The following is a 24,223-nucleotide window of genomic DNA, read 5'->3' on the forward strand; positions in this document are numbered from 1 at the left end:
TTCCCAAATAATTTCTCAATTGATCAGTCAAATGTAGTTAAATTATTCCAGGTGTGCTATGCAGGGAGTTATTATGGCCATAAGTAAAATGGTAACATTAAGACAAGCCCATTTGCCCAGTGACCTGATGAATTGCATTCTCTCTCTCCTGTCTCTCAGTGGCCTATCAACAGCTGGGGTTGTCAATCCCACAGTGAGGACTGCTAATAAACACCTAGGCCTAGTCTGTAGAAAGACATATATTTCTCTTTTTTTCCCCTTTCAAATATCTTTCCAAAAGAGAAAAAGCAGATGATCATAATAAGATAAATGGCTGGCAGTTTACACAGAGAGAAATATTTGACATTCAGAAACAATTTCAAGACCCCAAGAGCCATACATTCATGTTTGTGCAAAGATTTTTTTTTTTAATCTAAAGCAAAGCTAAGGTCTGTGTGCCTTTGGTGGAAATTGTTCAATGGCTTTGAAAGTAAGAAAGATGATCGATCATTTTGCTTTATCAAGGAGATGACTCAGGTCATAACTAGAGCCAGAAGACTTGGGATTTTGCCTTTTTTTCCTGCTTGCTAACTAGCTACGTGGTCGCTCAGTAACTTGCATTACTCTTCCCATCCTTAGTTTAAAAAAATTGATCAGATACCAAATTTTATATGTAAAATGTAACTAACAACAGCTGAGTAAATAAGATCAGACAAAATAAAGCCCATAAAGCAATTTGTAAACACTAGCTTGTTTCTTTATTTGAATTATTTTTCTGAAAATTTTTTCTGGGTTTCCTTGAGGACTCGTTTGATTGCAAATGTCAGGAAACCCAGGTAAAACTAGCTTAACAACAACAACAACAAAAAGATTATCTTTCACAACAGAAAAGTATGGATGTAGACTTTAGGCCTGGCTTCTCCGAGGTTCATAGTAATGCCACCATGACCCAGTCTTCACTGCATCATAATGAAGCAGGAGCCGCCTCAAACACCGACCTGGGAAGGAAGAAGTGTTGTTATTATTATTATTATTACTACTACGGAAAATTCGTCTAAATGACCAAGATTTCCTAGCAAAGAGAAGCTCTGCTTTTATATAGCCTTACATTCTAGATATTACACATGAAAGGATCTTAGGTTTATAGCCTTAGAAATTAGGAGCGAAAGGGTCTTGGGTTTACAGTTTTAGAAATCACATATGAAAGGGTCTTGGATTTACAGTTTTAGAAATTACATACGAAAGGGTCTTGGTTGATGGAGGAGTGGGGTGGGGTTTTGGTCTTGTTTAAGTAAGAACAATGTCTTCCAGAGAGATTCCCCCACACCTTCTATTTACGAGAAGGTGATTCAGGAGGCACCGCCAGTTGGCCAGCCTTTTCTTCTATTGAAATACAGTGTGGAGGTCAAGGTGGAGGTGATCCTAGATGCCTGGGTCTCCTTCCTCAATGGCACCGTATTGGCCTCATTCTCTACAGTTGGATTCTAGGAGTTCTAGGCCCATATACTATCAGGTTCAATTCTACTTGAAAGAAACACCCTCCTTTCCTTCATGTAGGAGTCTCACATTGGGCCAGAGTAAGGTTTAATTTTAGTGATAATTTGGTCTAAATGTTCTAGCCAATTTTTGTGTCTAAGGTAGTGTGATGCTTTGAATGGTCAGGTCTCAGTCCCCATGGGAACTCAGCCACCATGTAAAACAGGGGTAAAATTAGCCCCACCTCAGTATGTGGAGTATTTTGTCAAAAATTGGGGAGAATGGATATCCATTATACTCTACAACATGACATATGCTTTGTTTTAGAGTTTTGGCCTAGAGTGATAGTTTAGACACTTTATGTCTTAAATGAAAGTTAAAGAAAAATCTGCTTTCCTAAAGAAACTGACTTTGCCTAGTATTCTTTTATTTGACTATAGGAAAATTTTAAAGACACATTTTGTACAAAATGTATTCCGCTATAACCAGTTCTTCTGAATTAATGGGAATATTTTTTTTCACAGAATAGTTTTTCTCATAACAAACATAACTTTTTTTCCTTTCTTTTAAGATATAATTTATATAACACAAAATTCACCCTGTTGGAGTGAACAGTTCAGATTTTTAAAGTATATTTACAAAGTTCTGCAATCACAATCTCTAGCTAATTCTGGGACAATTTCATTGCCCTAAAAAGAAACCCCACATCCATGTGTGGTCAGCCTCCATTTACTTCACGCCCAGATCCTGATAACCATGAAGTTGCTTTTTGTCTCCATGGACTTGCCTAGGCTGGATATTTCATCTGTACCTGTATCAACCACATGGTTTACTTTCTGTATTCTGAGGCTTTAACATCTGGGGTCTTGCCGATCTGGAGGGACTGCTCCTTCTGGAGTTAGACACCCAGTTCCTACAGACAGTAAGTAATTGGCCTACTTTTCAAATGTGGATCAGCCAACCCACAGCCTATGCCCCAGCCACCTCCTCTGTGGGCCCCTTGGGATAATCATCTCAGGACTATGTACCAGGCAATTAGTGTCAGCCTTTGTACTCCAGAGCCTGATGAAATTCTTTGCAATAGCCAGTCTCAAGCCTATTTGCCTTATCTTGCCTGTTTCTTCCCATGGACACCACAATAAAGGTTCTTGTTCACATTTTCCCCTTCCTTCTGCTGCCTGAGTAACCCAGGTGCTTTCTCATGTGGCCCCCCTGTGGTGAGGCTTGCTCTCTCCTCTTGGGAACTGTGAATAACAAGCCATCTTTTCAATGGCAGTCATCTGATGCGTTGTTATTACTATATCTAAGTAATAATAAAACCTATAAAAACATTATACATATGAAGTCCTATAATATGTTTTATATCTGGTTGCTTTCAATTAACATAATGTCAAAACCTTGAAAAAGGTTTGTAAACCAAAAAGTATCTGAGACAAGTCTCAATCAATTCAGAAGTTTATTTGCCAAGGTTAAGGTCATGCCTGTGATACAGCCTCAGGAGCTCCTGACAACATGTGCCCAAGGTAATTGGTTTTATATATTTTAGGAAGATGTGGACATCAATCAGTACATTAAAGATGTACATTGGTTCCACCTGGAAAGGGGGACAATTGGAAGTGGGGACTTTCAGGTCATAGGCAGATTCAAAGATTTTCTGATTGGCAATTAGTTGAGTTACTATCTAAAGACCTGCAATCAACAGAAAGGAATGCCTCCCTAAGGTAAGGGGTTGTGGAGACCAAGGTATTATCATGCATATGAAGGCTCCAGACAACAAGCTTCGGAGAGAATAGATTGTAAATCTTATCAGACTTATAGAGTCTGTTCTATCAGTTGTTTTGTTTGTTTAGTTGGTTGGGGAGGGGACAGAATCTCAGTCTGTCGCCCAGGCTGGAGTGCAGTGGCACGATCTTGGCTTACTGCAGCCTCCCAAGTTCCAACACTTCTCCTGCCTCAGCCTCCCTAGTAACTGGGATTACACACATGTACCATCTGCCTGGCTAATTTTTGCATTTTTAGTAGAGATAGGGTTTCACCACATTGGCCAGGCTGGTCTTGAACTCCTGACCTCAAGTGATCCACCAGCCTCAGTTTCCCAAAGTGCTGGGATTACAGGTGTGAGCCACTGCACCCAGCCTGTTCTATCAGTCTTAAGGTCTCTGTTGATGTTAATGGTAATGAGGCATGTCTGACTCCCACTTCCTATCATGGCCTAAACTAGTTTTTCAGGTTAACTTTACAATGCCCTTGGACAAGAAGAGGAATCCATTAAGATGACTGGGGGGCTTAGAATTTTATTTTTGGTTTATAGGTTCATCCATGCTGTACCATATATCAGTACTTTCTTCCTTTTATGACTGAATAATATTTCACCTTATAGATGTATCACATTTTGTTTCTCCATTGGCCAGTTGATGGGAAGTTGGGTTCTTTCGGTATGTCGGCTATTATGAGTAATGCTCTGAAAAAATTTACAGCATAAGTTTTTGTGCGGACATATGTTCTTTTTTTTCTTTCTTTCCTTTTTTTTCCTTTGATATGGAGTTTCACTCTTGTTGCCTAGGCTGGAGTGCAATGGCGTGATCTTGGGTCACTGAAACCTCTGCCTCCTGAGTTCAAGCAATTCTCCTGCCTCAGCCTCCCAGGTAGCTAGCATTACAGGCATGCACCACCATGCCCAGCTAATTTTGTATCTTTTTTAGTAGAGACGGGGTTTATCCATGTTGGTCAGGCTGGTCTTGAACTCCTGACCTCAGGTGATCCTCCCACCTTGGCCTCCTAGAGTGCTGGGATTACAGTGTGAGCCACTGTGCCTGGCCAGACATATGTTGTCAGTTCTTTTGGGTGTATACCCATAATTGGAATTGTGATGTCATAAGATAACTCTATAGTTAACTTTCTGAGGAACTACAAAACTTTTCCAAAGGAGCTGTACCATTTTATATTCTCATCAGTAACGTGTTAGAGTTGCAATTTCTGGTTTTGATATGCCTTTCCTTAATGAATAGCAATGTTAAGCATCTGTTCATGTGCTTATTGTCCATATATATGTATATATTGGCCATATATTTATCCATATATAATTTCTGGACTCTCAATTATATTCCATTAATCTCTAGGTCTATCCTTACACCAATACCACACACAGCCTTGATTACTTCAGCTTTGTACATCATCTTTTGATGGGGTTCAGAACATGCTATCTACTTCAAAATATGGCACTCTGGCAATTGAGAAAATAGCAGTAGTTGGAAGGTCACTCTTACCTTCCCCCACCTTTCCCCTGAAGCAGGTCATAAAAACTAGAAGGAATTTTCTGATCTTCCCCTGAAACAGGTCATAAAATCTTCCCTCTCTATACCCAGAGGAAAGGTGCTAAAAACACAAAGATGCTCAGAAGAATCTGAACAAACTGGCTTTGCTAAGCTCCCCTTGATTTATTACCATTAGGACATACTCCCTTTGTTCAATTATACTTCCCCACAACTGTTTATGCTTCATCAAACCAAGGTATAAACATACACATGTTTCCTTATTTATTTGGTCCTCATTTTCTCATGAAGACTCCCTTATCATGTAAAACCTATATTAAATAAATTTGTATGGTGTTCTCCTGTCAGTCTGTCTTTTGATGTAGAAGCCTCATCCATGAAATTAGAGATGGGTGAGCAAAGTCAATCTCTTCTCTCTTATACTTTAAATTCCACCATAATATTTTGAGGTAAGTTTTGTTGTTTTATTGTCAAGGTAAATTAATTAAATTATTTTCTGCTTTTAGCAGATGATTTCTAGCTACTGCCAGTTTCTTTCATACATCTGATGAATTTTGTGTTCATAACTGTACAGTTCTCTCATTAGGGGCTTTAAGCTACAGTTTCACAATATTGTGATTTGACTCTCCTAAATTTTAAACTCAGGTTTTTATATTTCAGTGCAGGCCTGCAAAGATGCTTCCATACTTTTAATTTCAATATTTTGCTTTTGAAAACATTTAACTTCTTCATTGCCAAATTTAATGACTAAAGTCCATATTAAGGCTGGTTTCCATTTTTACTAGGTCTTGGTTAAAATTCAGAAAGCTTATTTACTCTCTAGTGACACTATTACTGACTAGTTGAATTGTTATTCAGGAGGGAATCTGGGGCTATAATTATTCCATATGATTTTCTAAAAATCAACTTTTTGAGTTATAACTTATATCATAAAATACACCCACTTGATGTATACAATTCAGTGGTTTTTAGAGTATTTTGTATATTTACAGAGTTGTCCAACTATCAGCATAATCCAACTTTTGGACATTTAGGATTTTCATCACTCCATGAAGAAACCTTCTGACTCATAGCCACTTCTCCTTCCCTCCACCCTCCAAGCCCAGGCTACCACCAGTTCATTTTCTCTGCCTATAGATTTGTGGGGCTTCCTAGGACTGGCTGCTGGGTCAGCATAGCTTAGTGTTCAGCCACTGATTTGTCAGAGGTGGTATATAAGCCCCCTTTAATGGACTGACTGAATGTTTGTATGTCTTTCTCCAAATTCATACATTGAAGTCCTAACTCCCAATGTAATGGTATTTGGAGATGGGGGCCTTTGGTAGTAATTAGGGTTAGATGAAGTCCTGATGATGGGATTAGTGCTTTATTCCATCAATGTGTGCACATGGAGCCAACTCTCCCCGCCCATCTCTTTCCATGTGCACACATTGAAAAAAGGCTGTGTGAGAACAGAGTGAGAAGGGGCCATCTGCAAGCCAGGAAGAGGGCCGTCATCAGAACCCAGCTTTGTTGATGCTCTGATCATTACTCGCAGCCTCCAGAACAGTGAAAAAATGATTTTTTGTTCTTTCAGCTACCCAGTCTATGACATTTTGTTAATGGCAGCTGGAGCTGACTAAGACACTTCCAGGAGAGTAAGATTTTCATCTTTTACTGTTGGATCAGTATGTAGCTTGGAGACTATGCCCACAGTTCATAGAATTTGTAAATTTGCTTTGCATGTAGCCTGGGATTATAGTTGCCTGAAGATTTCTTTCTACCTGCTGCACAGACAAAGCCAGTTCATTGGGACCACTGAAGTATTGTATTGAGGTACTGCAGGTATGATGGTAAACTAATTCCTCATTGTTGAATACAGTGAGTTTCAAATTTCTCTTTAGACAATCAGTATGCCAGTATGTCCAGTTTCTGTGTTCTTTGTTCTCCATCTTAAAGTTTTCTTTCCTCATTCTCTTTGTCTCCTTGTCCCTAGTTTCAGTAAGCAACTTTCCTGCCAGCTCTAATCAGTAGTTCACATCTGTTCCCCTGGTCACTTGATCCATCCTGAGTTACCCCTGGTCACCTGCTCTGACCTGAGTCACTTTTAGTCACCTGTTCTGTAACCATCTTTCCCACTGAAACTGCTCACCCTGACACTCTGGCTCTCTTTAAAAATACCCTGGCTGTCTTTAAAATAGCCAATAGAAATTAGCTTAGACTTTGCAATCCAACCCTAGCCAATAGGGGGACACAGTGGTAGGGACTACCTGCGTCAGGGATAAGAATGTCTTCCCCTCCCTTGTTCAAGTGTGCTCTCTACTCTATCCATGAGACACACCCTTCTATAGAAGTAAAAATTGCCTTGCTGAGAAAGTTTACTTTTGAGTGCTATTTCTTTTGCAGCACCAAAAAATTTGCTTCTAGCATCATTGAAGTATTTCAGTAAAGAAAGAGTTTAATTGACTCAAAGCTGGCCACTCCAGAGATGGAGTTATCACTCAAATCAGTCTTCAGAAAGGTTCAGGGGTTAGGATTGAATGTGGAATGTTGGTTGTTTGGGGATAAAACCATGGGGGTGTGTGGAAAACAATCCCTGTGTACTAAGTCCACCTCTTGTGTGGGAGCCACAGGACTCTTTGAGTGAGGAGTCATGGTTCTGGGTGGAGCCAGCTGGTTGTCATAAATGCAAAAGTCTGAAAAGACATCTCAAAAGGCCAGGTTTGTATGATAGTGATGTCATCTACAGCAATAATTGGGGAGGTTACAAATCTTGTGACCACCAGAACAATGGCTGGTTATCCTTTATGCCTAAATCTTAGCAGAATTCAGGCCCCTCCTTTAACCCCTCCTTGTGGACTTTTATTAGTTTTACAAAGACAGTTTAGGTTTGCAAAGGGCTATTATCATCTTTGCTTTAAGGTTAAACTGTAAACTAAATTCCTATCAAAGTTAGCTTGGTGTATGCTCACAAATGACCAAGGGCAGCTTGAAGGTCAGCAGCAAGATGGAATCAACTATGTCAGATATCTCTTACTGCCATAATGTTGCAAAATCATTTTCAGGGCTAGTAACTCATAAGTTCCCTTTCCCACTGCTACTGCCTTGGACATGCTCACGGTCTTCCCCAGACCACTAGACAAGGCTGTAATTTTAGCAGGGTCCTCTTTGACCATTTCTTACCTTGCACTTCCCGTTAAACATCTGGTTTTGCGCTGCCATTGGTGTTAACCTTGAGTTGATAGCTACCACTAATTGCCAGCTGATTGCTGTATTGTTTTTGACAACATCCTGAGCATACATTTCTCCTGAGTCTTATCCAAATTAAGTGAGGCCCTTTGGGCTTACTCAGATTACATCTGCTCCACCCTATGGAATAAGACCTGGGAAAAGAGATAGCTACTCTTTGCTGGCTGTCCCATGCAGAGTCCCCATCCCCTTTTCCAGTATAGACCGAATTATGTTGTCAATTCTTCTTATAGTACACTTCTCAAGGAACTTGCTCTGAAATACATGTGTCTTCTTAAAAGAAAGAGACTAAAGCACAAAATATTATTTGAAGGGTTTACCTGCACCAAGGGGAGGACAGCTGCTAGGGACATAATTCCAAATTGCCTTGGGGAGTGCTTCATCAGACTGTGTTATAGGCAGGTTTTTAAAGGCAAAGGGAACAAGGAGTGGGCCAATACAAAATTGTTTAACAGGAATTCTTGTTTGTTTACAGATAACACTGGTTAGTAATTGGCTGTACATTGTTGAACTATAGTTGTTCAACTATAGTTGAACATAAATATGAGTTACAGTGTCCAGCATATGTGTCTTATGGTTATTTGGCATCAGTTAGTCTAGAGCCCACACAGTAGGTGCATTCAAGAGATAATTATTTAGGTCAAGAGGAAATGAGGCATGACTGCTGTTTCATGCCAATGCCTGTCTGACCCAAAGGGGTTTATAGTCCTCAGATGAAAATACTGATTTTTCTTCTTTCTCATTTTCTCCTTTTGAAAAGGTCTTTCTTTTTGAAAGCACTAGCAACAAAAATGTGAGTGTCACGATGTCCCTCTTTACTGGGAAGGTTCATTTCCAGATAGTCCTGAAGAACCTTTAAGAGTTCCCCCAAGCCAAATTAACATCCTAGATTGGCATAAGTGAGACTCAACCAAATCATTGATTTATATAACTGCTTTGTTTATTGAGTCCCTTCTGATATTTGGAATTCCATGATTTTAGTTTTCTTGGAAGAAGTAAAATGAGAGATACATAACATTAGTAATGTACTTACAAATTACAATTTAAAAAAAGTATTTGTATACAAGAACCTATTCCATTAGGAAGCCAACTAAAAACTTGTGAAGAAAATTAAAAACCAGTTTTTCTTTAGAGATTTGTAGAGGGAAATAATTCAAGATTCAGTCTAAATTGTAGGAAACAAATAAAAACTCAAAAATAATGGTCAGGGCTTAGAATGTTATAACAGGTATGCTATCCTTTTCTTCTGAAATATACTTTTTCATTCTTAGAGGTCAGTCTGCCATTATCTTCCTTTTGCTTGAATTTTCATTCTATTCAATCCATCTGATTTGTCTTTTAAAGCTATTGGTGATGTTGTTAAAGGTAGGTGAATTGAAACTGGATAACGTCATCCATAAACGTACTTGACCTGGCCCTTGGAAACTTCAGGATGTCACAAGCAGGCAGACAAATGGGTGCCATTGTGTCCCCATCCATGCAGTGATTTTCACTCTCATCCCTCAGGACATTTCAGGTGAAGCATGACATGTGACTGGAGGAACACTCAGCCCATGTAAAGAGAAAGGCATCCACCTACACTTTAAGTATGGATAAAAATTCATACACATTTTTGGAATAAAAATTAATACAGATAGGTTAAATTTTTTCTTTTACTTCAATAGATTATCTTGTGTTCTTCATGGGTTGTCCACACCTCAGGCAATTTGAAGATCATTCATCTCAAAGTCTGTGCACCAGTGTTTCTTAGTCTTGGCACTGTTAATATTTTGGACAAGATAATCCTGTGCTGTGAAATCTGGCCTGTGCCTTGCAAGATGTTCAGCAGCATCCTTGGCCCTCATCCACTTGACACTAGGAGCATCTTCCCCAGCTGTGACAACCAGAAATGTCTCCAGACATTGCCAAATGTCCCTCCAGGGTGGGGAGCAGAAAACACAATCATGCTTGGTTAAGAACCCCTGTTATGTACAGATTAAAGCCATAGAGAGTTGCTCACACTCAACATCTTCTGTGGTAGAAAGATAGATCCACTGCTCACACAGATCTATTAAATAACCACAGTCTGCACTCCCTGACGTTCACCTGTATTTTCTGATCTCACCATGTAAACACATATGACTATAGAAAATTTGAAAAATAGAAGATACAAAAAAGAAAATTTTTTAAACTTATCATTGAACCTAAACGTGTTGTGTTTTCTTATAATTATTTATGTAGAATTCATTGGCTGGTCAACTCTTCCTTCAATTTGGTCTTGCTTATCACATCTTTTAGAAATTTGTTTACATTTCTATCACATAATTTGGAAATTCTATCATATGAAATTTATACTTTTCCAAGGTCAGCACTGATAGAAATCCCCCATTTATATAGTCTTTTAGTGGGACTTTTGGAGAGAAAGAGAATTAAAGACAGAACCTAAGCATGACATGGAGGGCAACCCTTAAAAATACAATTGTATTTTACTACGATGAAAAAACTAATTAGCTCTACCTCCAAAACACAGTTAACAAAATTAATATCCAAATGACAAAACCTTGAGAAAATATTTACAATATCTGTAAAATCAATATTAATATTTTCTTAACACATAGAATAAAAATAAAATAGCAATATATATATATAATAGACTTTAAAAAGTTTAAAAAGAAATATTCTACTAGAAAAAAGACAAAGTAACAATCAATTCACAGAATAAGAAATATGAGATATTTTCTTGTAAGATAGAAAAGATTTTTATAATAATGCCCCTTGTTAAATGAAAAATCTCTTACACTGGTGTTAGAAATATAAATTGATAGAAAATGTCCAGAGAATAATTTGAGAATAGGTACCAAATGCTTTCAAAACTTACATATACAGCCTTAGAAATGTACTCAATAATTCTACTACTAGAAACTTATCCTAAGGAAATATGTATGAATTGATGTGAAAAACATCATAACAAAATTCATCAGACCTATCTTTATAATAGTAAAAAATTTAATAAATACTTAAGTGTTTAATATTAAGGTATTTAAAAATAAGTTATAGCACCCTAAACCATAATTAAATTTGTATCTTAGAAAACTATGTATTGTTATGAGGACTATTAACATGTATTAAGAGAAAAATATCATATAGTATTATGGAATAATGCCAAATGGTAAATATTATACATATTTGTAATGTTAAAAGTTTTAATGTGGAAAGATCTACACCAAAATATTGACACCCATGAGTAGTGAATGTCCTAGTTTAAACTGTCTTCTGTTTTCCCATTTATATTTTCAAATATTTCTACAGTAAACATTGGTAATAAAAATGCTATAAGTTGTTATAATAATACAGCAAGCCTCTTGAAAATTTTTTTGGTTCAGAAAGAAAGAGCAGGACAGTGTTTTCTTTTCCAAACTGCTACCAGCTGGGAAAATCATCATGTAAGTTGTTTCACACAACATGCTTCATCTGAGAAGGAAGCAAATCTTGAGAAGGACCTTATGTTCATGGTCAGCGACATTCACTGAGGGATCCTTTTCATCGTTCTCCCCACCTGAGCCAAGCACGTCCACCCTCTGCTGAAGCAAAACTCTTTCTCAGCCAGGAGCACGTTGGTATATTGAAAAGATGACAGCAGTTTTTGGACTGAAATTTGAATGGATTCTCAGAGAAAATGTAGTTATTCAGTAGCTAGTGGCATTTAATGGGGTTGTGGTTTACAAGAGATACTAGGTTCCTGAAACAGTCAGTTCTGACTATCCACCTGAAAATAATTCTGATGAGATAAAAGGTGTCTAAAGAAACCAATGAACTGTCCAAGGACCTAATTTCGTACCAACTGTGGCCACACCTGTCTTGCTTATGACTGTATTTACTAGGCCAAGCAAAATTCCTGGCATATAATTAGTGGTCAAAAATAGTTATTAAAGAAATGAGGCTGGGAGGACTCAAGATGGCGCTGTGAGAACAACCCAGGATTGGAGCTCTTCTCGTTGAATCTGCAAACGGTGAGTCAAAGCGGCATTTCCAGACTGATCTTTGTTGCCCACAGAACGGGGAAACTCCCAAGTATAAAAAAGACACGGGACGCCAGGCAGTAGGTCTGCCTGGCGAAGCCAGCAGCCGGGGCGGCGGCGGCCGGCCCTACCCAGCAATCCCCACAGGGCGCGCTTGTCCGGGTGCCCTGTTGAACCGGCAACCTGAGACTTGAGAGGGCTGGACTTGAGACTGAACGAGACTTGGACAATAGGCCAGCCCAGGGGATTGCAGGGATTGGGATACCCAGTGGGACGAACAAAACCGCGATTTCAAACTATCCCGAGCAGACGGTCCGAGACGCTCTGTGGGGGAGGGGCGTCCACCACTACCGAGGCAACCCGCCCCAACTGAGATACACGCCCACTGCTGACGCAGCCAGCCGTTGCCGAGGCAACCCGCCCCAACTGAGATACACGCCCACTGCTGACGCAGCCAGCCGTTGCCGAGGCAACCCGCCCCAACTGAGATACACGCCCACTGCTGACGCAGCCAGCCGTTGCCGAGGCAACCCGTCCCTACTGAGATACACGCCCACTGCTGACGCAGCCTGCCGTTGCTGAGGCAACACGCTACAACGAAGAGACTCCGCCGCAGGGTGTGGCGGAGACCACAGCAGAGCCGGCAGGAACAGCGCGAATCACACAACAGCAGGGCGGAGCCTCGGCAGCCAAACAGTGGCTAGTCTGCCTTCTAGCTGGGCAGGACACCTGATCGGACATCCAAAAATAAAGCCCAAACCCCTCAACACAGAGCATTTGAGAAAAAAAAAAAAAAGGGTTTTTTAATGAGCTGTGTTGCAGCAGAATCAAACATAGCAGCCTAACAGCCCTGAATGAACAACAGAGTGCATAGCTCAGCAATTAAACCCCTATAAAGTACAAACTGTCTCCTCAAGCAGCTCCCTGACCCTCTATATCCAAAAGACTGACATTAGGCAGGCATCATCCTGGGACAAAGAGAGCAGAAAAAGAAACTGGTAGCATCCCTCGCTGTGCCACAGCTACTAGAGGTGCACCCCAGACAAGCAGGGTCTGGAGCGGACCTCAACAGTCGTACAGCGAAGGGGCTAGACTGGTAGAAGGAAAACCAAGCAACAGAAATACTTCATCATCAACATTCTGGGTGTCCACTCAGAGACCCAAACGAAAAGTCAGCAACTACGCAGACGACCAGCGGACAAATCCACAAAGATGGGAAGAAACCAGCGAAAAAAGGAGGAAAACACCCAAAACCAGAACACCTCGCCTCCTAGAAAGGACCAAAACTCCTCACCAGCAAGGGAGCAAAGCTGTATGGAGAATGACTGTGACGAAATGACGGAATTAGACTTCAGAAGATGGATAATGAGAAACTTTTGTGAGCTAAAAGATCATGTATTAAATCAATGCAAAGAAACTAAGAACCTTGAAAAAAGATTTGAAAAAAGATTTGAGGAAATGATAACAAGAATGGATACCTTAGAGAGGAATATGAATGAATTAAAGGAGCTGAAAAACACAATACGAGAACTTCGCGAAGCAAACACAAGTTTCAATAGCCGAATTGACCAAGCAGAAGAAAGAATATCTGAATTCGAAGACCAACTCAATGAAATAAAACGAGAAACCAAGATCAGAGAAAAAAGCGCAAAAAGGAATGAACAAAGTCTCCAAGAAATGTGGGACTATGTGAAAAGACCTAACCTACGTTTGATAGGTGTACCAGAAGGGGAGGAAGAGAATGAATCCAAGCTGGAAAATACTCTTCAGGACATCATCCAGGAAAATTTCCCCCACCTAGCAAGACAAGCCAACACTCAATTGCAGGAAATACAGAGAACACCACAAAGATATTCTGCAAGAAGAGCAACCCCAAGGCACATAATCGTCAGATTCAACAGGGTTGAAATAAAGGAGAGAATACTAAGGGCAGCCAGAGAGAAAGGTCGGGTCACCCACAAAGGGAAGCCCATCAGACTCACAGCAGATCTCTCGGCAGAAACACTACAAGCCAGAAGAGAGTGGGGGCCAATATTCAACATTCTTAAAGAAAAGAACTTTCAACCCAGAATTTCATATCCAGCCAAACTGAGCTTCAGAAGTGAAGGAAGAATAAAATCCTTTGGGAACAAGCAAGTACTCAGAGATTTTGTCACCACCAGGCCTGCTTTACAAGAGCTCCTAAAAGAGGCACTACACATAGAAAGGATCAATCAGTACCAGCCATTCCAAAATCACACTGAATGCTAAAGAGTTTCAACATAATGAAGAATCTACAACAACTAACAGGCAAAACAGCCACTTAACATCAAAATGGCAGTATCAAATTCACACATAACAATATTAACCCTAAATGTAAATGGACTAAATGCACCAATCAAAAGACACAGACTGGCAAATTGGATAAAAATCCAAAACCCATCAGTGTGCTGTATCCAGGAAACCCATCTCACATGCAAGGATACACAAAGGCTCAAAATAAAGGGATGGAGGAAGATTTACCAAGCTAATGGAAAGCAAAAAAAAGCAGGAGTTGCAATTCTCATCTCTGATAAAATAGACTTTAAAGCAACAAAGATCAAAAGAGACAAAGAAGGCCATTACATAATGGTAAAAGGATTGATACAACAAGAAGAGCTAACGATCCTAAACATATATGGACCCAACACAGGAGCACCCAGATACATAAGGCAAGTTCTTAATGACTTACAAAAGGACTTAGACTCCCACACAATAATAGTGGGAGACTTTAACACTCCACTGTCAATACTAGACAGATCAACCAGACAGAAAATCAACAAGAATATCCAGGGCTTGAACTCAGACCTGGAGCAAGCAAACCTGGTGGACATTTACAGAACTCTCCACCCCAAATCCACAGAATACACATTCTTCTCAGCACCACATCACACCTACTCTAAAATTGACCACATAATTGGAAGTAAAGCACTGCTCAACAAATGCAAAACAACTGAAATCATAACAAACAGCCTCTCAGACCATAGTGCAATCAAGTTAGAACTCAGAATTCAGAAACCGACCCAGAACCGCACAGCTTCATGGAAACTGAACAACTGGCTCTTGAATGTTGACTGGGTAAACAACGAAATGAAGGCAGAAATAAAGAAGTTCTTTGAAACCAATGAGAACGAAGACACAACGTGCCAGAACCTCTGGGACACATTTAAAGCAGTCTCTAGAGGAAAGTATATAGCAATAAGTGCCCATATGAGGAGAATGGAGAGATCCAAAATTGACACCCTATCGTCAAAATTGAAAGAGTTAGAGGAGCAAGATCAAAAAAACTCAAAACCCAGCAGAAGACAAGAAATAACTAAGATCAGAGCTGAGCTGAAGGAGATTGAGACACGAAAAACCCTTCAAAAAATTAATAAATCCAAGAGCTGGTTTTTTGAAAAGATCAACAAAATAGACAGACCGCTAGCCAGATTGATTAAAAATAAAAGAGAGAACAACCAAATAGATGCAATAAAAAATGATAAAGGGGAAATCACCACAGATTCCACAGAAATTCAAACCATCATCAGAGAATATTACAAACAACTCTATGCGCATAAACTAGTAAACCTGGAAGAAATGGATAAATTCCTGGACTCCTGTGTCCTCCCAAGCCTAAACCAGGAGGAAGCTGAAACTATGAATAGACCAATAACAAGGTCTGAAGTTGAGGCAGCAATTAAGAGCCTACCTCACAAAAAAAGCCCAGGTCCAGACGGGTTCACAGCCGAATTCTACCAGACACACAAGGAGGAGCTGGTAGCATTCCTTCTAAAACTATTTCAAACAATCCAAAAAGAGGGAATCCTTCCCAAATCATTTTATGAGACCAACATCATCCTGATACCAAAACCCGGCAGAGACCCAACGAGAAAAGAAAACTTCAGGCCAATATCCATGATGAACATAGATGCAAAACTCTTCAATAAAATATTGGCAAGCCAATTGCAACAGCAAATCAAAAAACTTATTCATCATGATCAAGTAGGCTTCATCCTGGGGATGCAAGGCTGGTTCAACATACGCAAGTCTATCAACGTAATTCACCACATAAACAGAACCAAAAACAAAAACCACATGATTATCTCAATTGACGCAGAGAAGGCATTTGACAAAATTCAACAGCCCTTTATGCTAAAAACCCTCAATAAACTCGGTATCGATGGAACGTATCTCAAAGTAATAAAAGCTATTTATGACAAACCAACAGCCAATATCATACTGAATGGGCAAAAACTGGAAGCATTCCCTTTGAAATCTGGCACTAGACAAGGATGCCCTCTCTCACCACTCCTATTCAATATAGTACTGGAAGTTCTAGCCAGAGCAATCAGGCAAGAAAAAGAAATAAAGGGTATTCAAATAGGAAAGGTGGAAGCCAAATTGTCTCTATTTGCAGACGACATGATAGTATACCTAGAAGACCCCATTGCCTCAGCCCAAAAACTCCTGAAACTGATAAACAACTTCAGCAAAGTCTCAGGATATAAAATCAATGTGCAAAAATCACAAGCATTCGTCTACACCAATAACAGACTTAAAGAAAGCCAAATCAAGAGCGAACTGCCATTCGCAATTGCTACAAAAAGAATAAAATACCTTGGAATACAACTCACAAGGAACGTAAGGGACCTCTTCAAGGAGAACTACAAACCACTGCTCAACGAAATCAGAGAGGACACAAACCGTTGGGGAAACATTCCATGTTCATGGTTAGGAAGAATTAATATCGTGAAAATGGCTATACTGCCCAAAGTAATTTACAGAATCAACGCTATCCCCATCAAGCTACCATTGACTTTCTTCACAGAACTGGAAAAAACCACCATGAACTTCATATGGAACCAAAAGAGAGCCCGCATAGCCAAGTCAATTCTAAGCAAAAAGAACACAGCGGGGGGCATCACACTACCGGATTTCAAACTATACTACAAGGCTACAGTAATCAAAACAGCATGGTACTGGTACCAAAACAGAGATATAGACCAATGGAACAAAACAGAGGCACCGGAGGCAACACAACATACGTACAACTATACAATCTTTGATAAACCTGACAAAAACAAGCAATGGGGAAAGGATTCCCTGTTTAACAAATGGTGTTGGGAAAACTGGCTAGCCATGTGCAGAAAGCAGAAACTGGACCCCTTCCTGACACCTTACACTAAAATTAACTCCATATGGATTAAAGACTTAAACACAAGACCTGGCACCATAAAAACCCTAGAAGGAAATCTAGGCAAAACTATCCAGGACATAGGAGTAGGCAAGGACTTCATGAACAAAACACCAAAAGCATTGGCAACAAAAGCCAAAATAGACAAATGGGACCTAATGAAACTCCACAGCTTCTGCACGGCAAAAGAAACAGTCACTAGAGTGGATCGGCAACCAACAGAATGGGAAAAAATATTCGCAGTCTACCCATCTGACAAAGGGCTGATATCCAGAATTTACAAACAACTCAAGCAGATTTACAGGAAAAAAACAAACAAGCCCATTCAAAAGTGGGCAAAGGATATGAACAGATACTTTACGAAAGAAGACATATATGAGGCCAACAATCATATGAAAAAATGCTCATCATCACTGGTCATCAGAGAGATGCAAATCAAAACCACATTGAGATACCATCTCACGCCAGTTAGAATGGCGATCATTAAAAAATCTGGAGACAACAGATGCTGGAGAGGATGTGGAGAAAAAGGAACACTTTTACACTGTTGGTGGGAGTGTAAATTAGTTCAACCATTGTGGAAGACAGTGTGGCGATTCCTCAAGGCCTTAGAAATAGAAATTCCATTTGACCCAGCAATCCCATTACTGGGTATATATCCAAAAGACTATAAATCGTTCTACTATAAGGACACATGTACACGAATGTTCATTGCAGCACTGTTTACAATAGCAAAGACCTGGAATCAACCCAAATGCCCATTGATAATAGACTGGATTGGGAAAATGTGGCACATATACACCATGGAATATTATGCAGCAATCAGAAATGATGAGTTCGTGTCGTTTGTAGGGACATGGATGAATCTGGAGAACATCATCCTCAGCAAACTGACACAAGAACAGAAAATGAAACACCGCATATTCTCACTCATAGGTGGGTGATGAAAAATGAGAACACATGGACACAGAAAGGGGAGTACTAAACACTGGGGTCTATTGGGGGGAAAAGGGGAGGGCCAGTGGGAGGGGGAGGTGGGGAGGGATAGCTTGGGGAGAAATGCCAAATGTGGGTGAAGGGGAGAAGAAAAGCAAAGCACACTGCCATGTGTGTACCTATGCAACTGTCTCGCATGCTCTGTTCATGTACCCCAAAACCCATAATCAAATAAAAAATTAAAAAAAAAAAAGAAATGAGGCCATATTTTAACACAGCACAATATATGTAATTCAATACAAAGAAGGGAGTATAGGAAAATGAAATGAAGGGGGAAGAAATTAAATAATTTGAAAAATACTATAGAATGAGAGATTCAAATATTCAATGAAAATTAAATAAGTATATGTTAGAAACAGAAAATAGTATCATAAATAAAGTATCGTTTTGGAGATAGATAGTGTAATGTGAGCCAAAGATAGACTTCAGGTATTCTTACATTTATTCATTCTTCCATTTTATGCTTTTCTCTTCCTATGCTCCCTTTCTTCTTTTCTTCTCTTCCTCCTACCCTTCCTACCACCTTCTCTTTCTTTCCCTTCCTCCCTCTTTTTCTCCTTCTTTGTGCCTCCCTCCCTTCCTCTCTCTCTTCCTTCCCTCCTTCCTTTCTTCCTTCCCTTCTTTCTCCCCTCCTTCCTTCCCTCTCTCCCTCCCTCCCTCTTCTTCGTTTCTCTTTCCCTTCCTTCCTTTTCCTTTTTTCCTTCCTTCCCTTCTTCCCTTCTCTCTCCCTTTCTTTCTTCCTGCCTTCCTTCTCTTCCTTCTCTCCCTCCCTCCTTTTCTTTCCTTCCTTTCTTTCTGTTTTCTTTCATCTTCTCTTTTATTTTTTCAAATGAAATCTGTCCCACCCCAGGCACAAGATAAACACTGTACTTTATCTGGTATCAGTTTTACTCAAAGAATCTGAAGGAAATCATGCCACAATAATCATTAATACATTTTATGTTGAATGAAAAAATAAACGCATGAATTATGTTTTAAAAATCAACGAATGCCATATCGGCTTTGAGTGAATCCAATCTCTACGAGATTATTTTGGACCCCTCAATGATTAAGGATTCCCCAGTGGTTGATTTTGAGAAGCCCTGGTTTATACAAAGACCAAGAATGCATGCATATCCAATATATGAGAAACAAAGCTTGGAGAGAGAGTTTCATGTTGCATGAAAGAGTCAGGATTTATAAAGTATCTACAGGCTGACCTTAAACAGTAATATAAAAAGATTAAAATTGTTCAAGTACAGCAAATGATCGTCTACTGAAGGAAAAGATGGAAAAGGCCAGGCTTCAACAAAAGTCACAAGACAAGGATCTTGAGTAATACATATTTGATAAGGTCCAACAATGGGATGAACTAAAGAAAGGCTTGTGAATTGTAGCCTTAGTTCATAGAGATGGAGAGAAACTGTTTGATTCCAGTCACATCTGGTGGGTTATATTCATCTCTGAACATCATATTTTAAGAAAGCCCTTGACAAATTAGAACATGCTCACAGAAGAGTTGTCAAGGTAATGACAAAGCCTTGAAGTCATGCTACATGGCGCAGTAAAGAAAGCTGCCATCACTGCTGTGGCCAGTTTAATGGTTCTTCTTTTACTACCTTGCTGCTTCACTAACTATCCCAAAACAGTGAATTAACACAACAAAAATTTATTTCTCATTCATATTATGCATCTGTCATGGGTGAATGGGAGTTTTGCTCTATACAGTCACTCAGGTACCCAGACTGATGGAGGGTCCACCATCTACTACCTGTATCGTCTGGAACATTCAGCCTTGTCAGTCACATGGCAAGTCAATGGGAAAGTTGCATGCAAGCTGCAGAATGCTCCTGCATCACAATAACATGACCCCACTGACCTGTAGCCTGTAATCCCAGCACTTTGGGAGGCCGAGACAAGTGGATCACAAGGTCAGGAGTTCAAGACCAGCCTGGCTAATATGGTGAAACCCCGTCTCTACTAAAAAATACAAAAATTAGCTGGGCATAGTGGTGGGCACCTGTAGTCCCACCTACTCAGGAGGTGGAGGCAGGAGAATTGCTTGAACCTGGGAGGCGGAGGTTGCGGCGAGCTGAGATTGCGCCATTGCACTCCAGCCTGGGCAAAAAGAGCAAGACTCTGTCTCAAAAAAATAAAAAAATTAAAAAACTGGGAAAATATGAGCAAGTACATAACACCTAATCAATCTTTTATTTCATCATTTTAAAATGGCGTAATACTTAGCTTTCTATTACTTTATGGGAAATCATGGATTTGGTCTGCTATTATATTTTCTCTAATACATGTTAAAATACGTGAATTTTAGAATTACAGAATTTCATCCACATGCCACCTAAAATCATTCTACCTACTACACAGTGCGTCAGTTTTAGAGGAAAAACTAGCTTGCTGATTGCAATCAATTCCAAGAGAGGAAGAAGAAAATGATGTTACATGGGAAGGCCTGCTCAAAGAGACTGTGAAATGCTCTGGGGTTCCTGAGTGGAAATTTGATGCCAAATTTTAGGAAAAAAGAAAATGACAATTATGTCCCCAGACTAGGACAATCATTCTTTTTGTGTTCTTGAGATGGAGTCTCCTTCTGTTGCCCAGGCTGGAGTACAGTGGCATGATCTCAGCTCACTACAACCTCTGCCTCCCAGGCTCAAGTGATTCTCCTGCCTCAGCCTCATAAGTAGCTGGGATTACAGGCACCCACCACCACACCCAGCTAATTTTTAAAAATTTTTAGTAGAGATGGGACTTCACCATGTTGGCCAGTTAGTCTCGAGCTCCTGATCTCAGGTGATCTGCCCACCTAGGCCTCCCAAAGTGTTGGGATTATAAGTGTGAGCCACCATGCCTAGCCAGGGAAATCATTCTAACTTGGAAATATTAAAGAAGATGGAAATGCAGAAGAATTAAGTTAAGGAAGGTTAATAATAACATTAAATAAGTGGAACATCAAAGTGAGTTTAAAAATCTGGGTTTTAAATTTCCACTTTTCTTTTTTTTTTTAATGGAGACAGGGTCTCACTCTGTTGCCCAGCCTGGAATACAGTGGTGATAACACTGTTCCAATGGCTCGCTGCGGCCTTGATCTCCCAGACTCAAGCGATTCCCCTGCCTCAGCCTCCTGAGTAGTTGGGACTGCAGGTGGGTGCCACCATGCCTGGCTAACACATTTACCTCTTTCAGAGATTTGAATGAGTCATTGAACCAAGGTGAGTAGTTGAATAAGTAAAGCTGCTTCACTCAGAAACCACTTTGCTTTGATAACAATCAGCGGTATTTATTACCACGTGTTGTGAAAAATTCTTTTCTCACATTATCTCATTTGATCTTTGCAACAATGCTTTCTATTATATTCTATTAATATTCCCACTGTATAGATGAGAAATCTGGGCTCTATTTACAGTGAAATACTTGCCCAAGGTCATAGAGTTAAAGCTGAATCCTAGGTCTTTAACTAAAATCCAACCCTTAAAAGGAACTTGAATTTCTCACTTGGTTTTAGGGGATTTTATTATAATCTTTCCACCAATTTCTTGTCTTTTTCTATCCTTTTGGATATGAGCAAGGCGTAAACAGCAGTAGTTGAAAATTTACAGAGTCAGTTTTAGGTTGTCCCTCACTAAGGACCTTACTTAGATTGAAGTGGGTGGCTGGGATGGGAAGAACTTTTCTATTTAATTTAGGACTGTCAGATAGATTTTCTGAGTGGTTATTCTGTCTCGTTTCATTTTCTTACTTTTATATTTTCTTTCTTTCTTTCTTTTAAACATTTTTCCAGTCTAAAAGCCAGAATCAACAGGATCAAAAATCAAACAAAAATTCTGAGCTTCCCTAAGGACACACATGGGGGATTTGAGAATGTCAGCTGTACAAATATGACGCCACCTTTAGACAAACTGTCTGGAAGGATGGGTTTGTGGGGGTGGATCCAGCCTCTGTGTGTTGCATGCAGATGTCATGTGGCCATGCGTTTAGCCAGCTTTATTATCTGACAGATACGGAGCACAAATATTGACTTTTGCTATTTTTACTGTAACTGCAGCCATAAACATTGATTACTTCAGGAGAGTGCAGACGGGGAAGAAGGCAGCAGTGTCTCCATGACCCAAGAGAGCTTTTGTCTTTGCCTCAGGGTGGCCCAAAAAAGAGTAGGACTCTGCATACGATCCTCGTGGGATGATTCAATACAGAAATAGTAAAATGGTGATGATGTGAAAGATCCCGCAGGTTTGAGGGACTTAAAATATATCCCTATGGGTTCTGTACTGTCATCTGTGTTCATTTAGCCCAAGCAAATTCTGAATGCAGGAAAAAGGGGAATTTAATAGCATTTGAAAGCCTCCCTCCTTCCACGGTGCACGCCTCTCCTCTAGGCAGACTTCCTCCTCTTCCGATGGCAACACACAGTAATTGATGATTACATCTTCCAATTTCTTCCCCTCTGCATCCCAGAATTATTTGCTTGGCAAGAGAAATAATCAATCAATTAATCAATCAATCAATGCATATTGTGTTGTTGGTCCTTTGTAGGAAATGAACGGATGCCTCTTTTAGTGACAATCTGTTTATTTGGCAGATGCAAAAAAAGCAAGGGAGATTTTCTGATCTAGCGCTTTTGTTGTTGTCGTTGTTTTAGATTCAGAGTGTAAAATGTATGTCTCCAGTGTGGAGTAACCCAGATTTCCTGTTTGATTAGGTCTAATGTGTTCTGCATGAACTTCTGGAGCCAGAAGCATCGTAGTACACATTACAGACACTAACTGGATGATGGTGGGGTGGACAGCAAGAAACTTGAAAATGGGTCTAGAGGATGACTGCTTTCCATCTGCAAGAAAAGGTTTGTTTATCCCTTAGTATTCACTTCAGCTGAACTCAGCATCTCAGCCAGGCACTCAAAGGCTTCCATAAGTTTAAAGCAGAAGAGACTCCATCTCAAATTGCATCTCATGCCAGCGTCCAACTCTGACCTAAGTTGGCCCAAAGCAAAGAGACTTGCACTTTCTCTAGAGATTCAGGGAGTAGGAATGTAACCAACTTAGACACCTTTAGGGGTCAAAAATCATTCAGATAGATACTGAAGAACAAAGCAATGAATGGTTCCTCATGCCCCGGAGAGGGAAGAGGGCAGTGTGTTGAAAATGGAAGTATGTATTATAGGTTTTTTTTGAGATTGAGTCTTGCTCTGTTGCCCAGGATGGAGTTCAGGGGCACAATCTCAGCTCACTCCAACCTCCGCCTCCCAGGTTTAAGCAATTCTCTGCCTCAGCCTCCAAGTAGCTGGGATTACAGGCACCCGCCACCATGCCAGGCTAATTTTTGTATTCTTAGTAGAGACTAAAAGGGGTTTCACCATCTTGTCTAGGCTGGTCTTGAACTCCTAACCTCATGATCCACCCACCTCGGACTCCCAAAGTGTTGGGATTACAGACAAGAGCCACCGAGCCCGGCCTATTATAGGCATTTTCATGAGAAGTTGAACCTTTTCCTTTGGAGTCAGGCTGCCAGGTGGCTTAAAACATGGAGCATTTTTGCAGTACTGGCTTTACCACCAAATCTGCTGGTATCTGCCTTTGGAGGAGTCATTCATTCATTGATTAAATAAAGTTGACTGAGGAGTTTCCACCCATAAGTGGGGTAGAGCATACGAATATATCACACAGGGGAAAGGGCGTGGTTTTCAGAGTCAAGCAGAGTTGGACGCAAATCCAGGTTCAAACACATACACTTTGTGTAATTTCGTAAAGGTTTCTTGTTTTTATTTTGAGCCTTGTTGTCATTATCATAGTAGAGAAATACAGCATAATTGTTGCTAGGCTGAAATAAAATAGTATTTGTACAGTGTTTAGCATATACTCTAACCAAAACACCTAAATCCCCACTCACTGCTATAATTGCATACCAACTTCCTCATTTCCCTTTACCGATATCTACTGAACTCTCTTACTTTGGATAACTGTTATTAGCTAACAATGAAACAATTTTTGTATTCAAAGTATATTTTATTTATGTATTTTGGTTATCAAAAATGTTGGATTATTTTGTAAGTCTGTGGACTGATATTGACATTAATTATTAGGCCAATTGGT

The 24,223-nt window shown here is 40.0% G+C and overlaps 1 long non-coding RNA gene across 2 annotated transcripts in view; it reads right to left on the bottom strand.

Annotated features, from left to right (window-relative positions):
- Positions 1-730: 730 nt before the first annotated feature.
- Positions 731-24,223, bottom strand: part of LOC118153727 (uncharacterized) — a 30,519-nt gene continuing 7,026 nt past the window's right edge. For both annotated transcript variants that reach the window (XR_004743236.3, XR_004743235.3), the window contains exon 3: positions 731-977. This is a non-coding gene — a long non-coding RNA (uncharacterized LOC118153727). The remainder of the gene's footprint in view (positions 978-24,223) is intronic.

The sequence above is a fragment of the Callithrix jacchus genome, chromosome 5 (assembly GCF_049354715.1).
Source record: "Callithrix jacchus isolate 240 chromosome 5, calJac240_pri, whole genome shotgun sequence".
NCBI classification, from domain to species: Eukaryota; Metazoa; Chordata; class Mammalia; order Primates; family Cebidae; genus Callithrix; species Callithrix jacchus.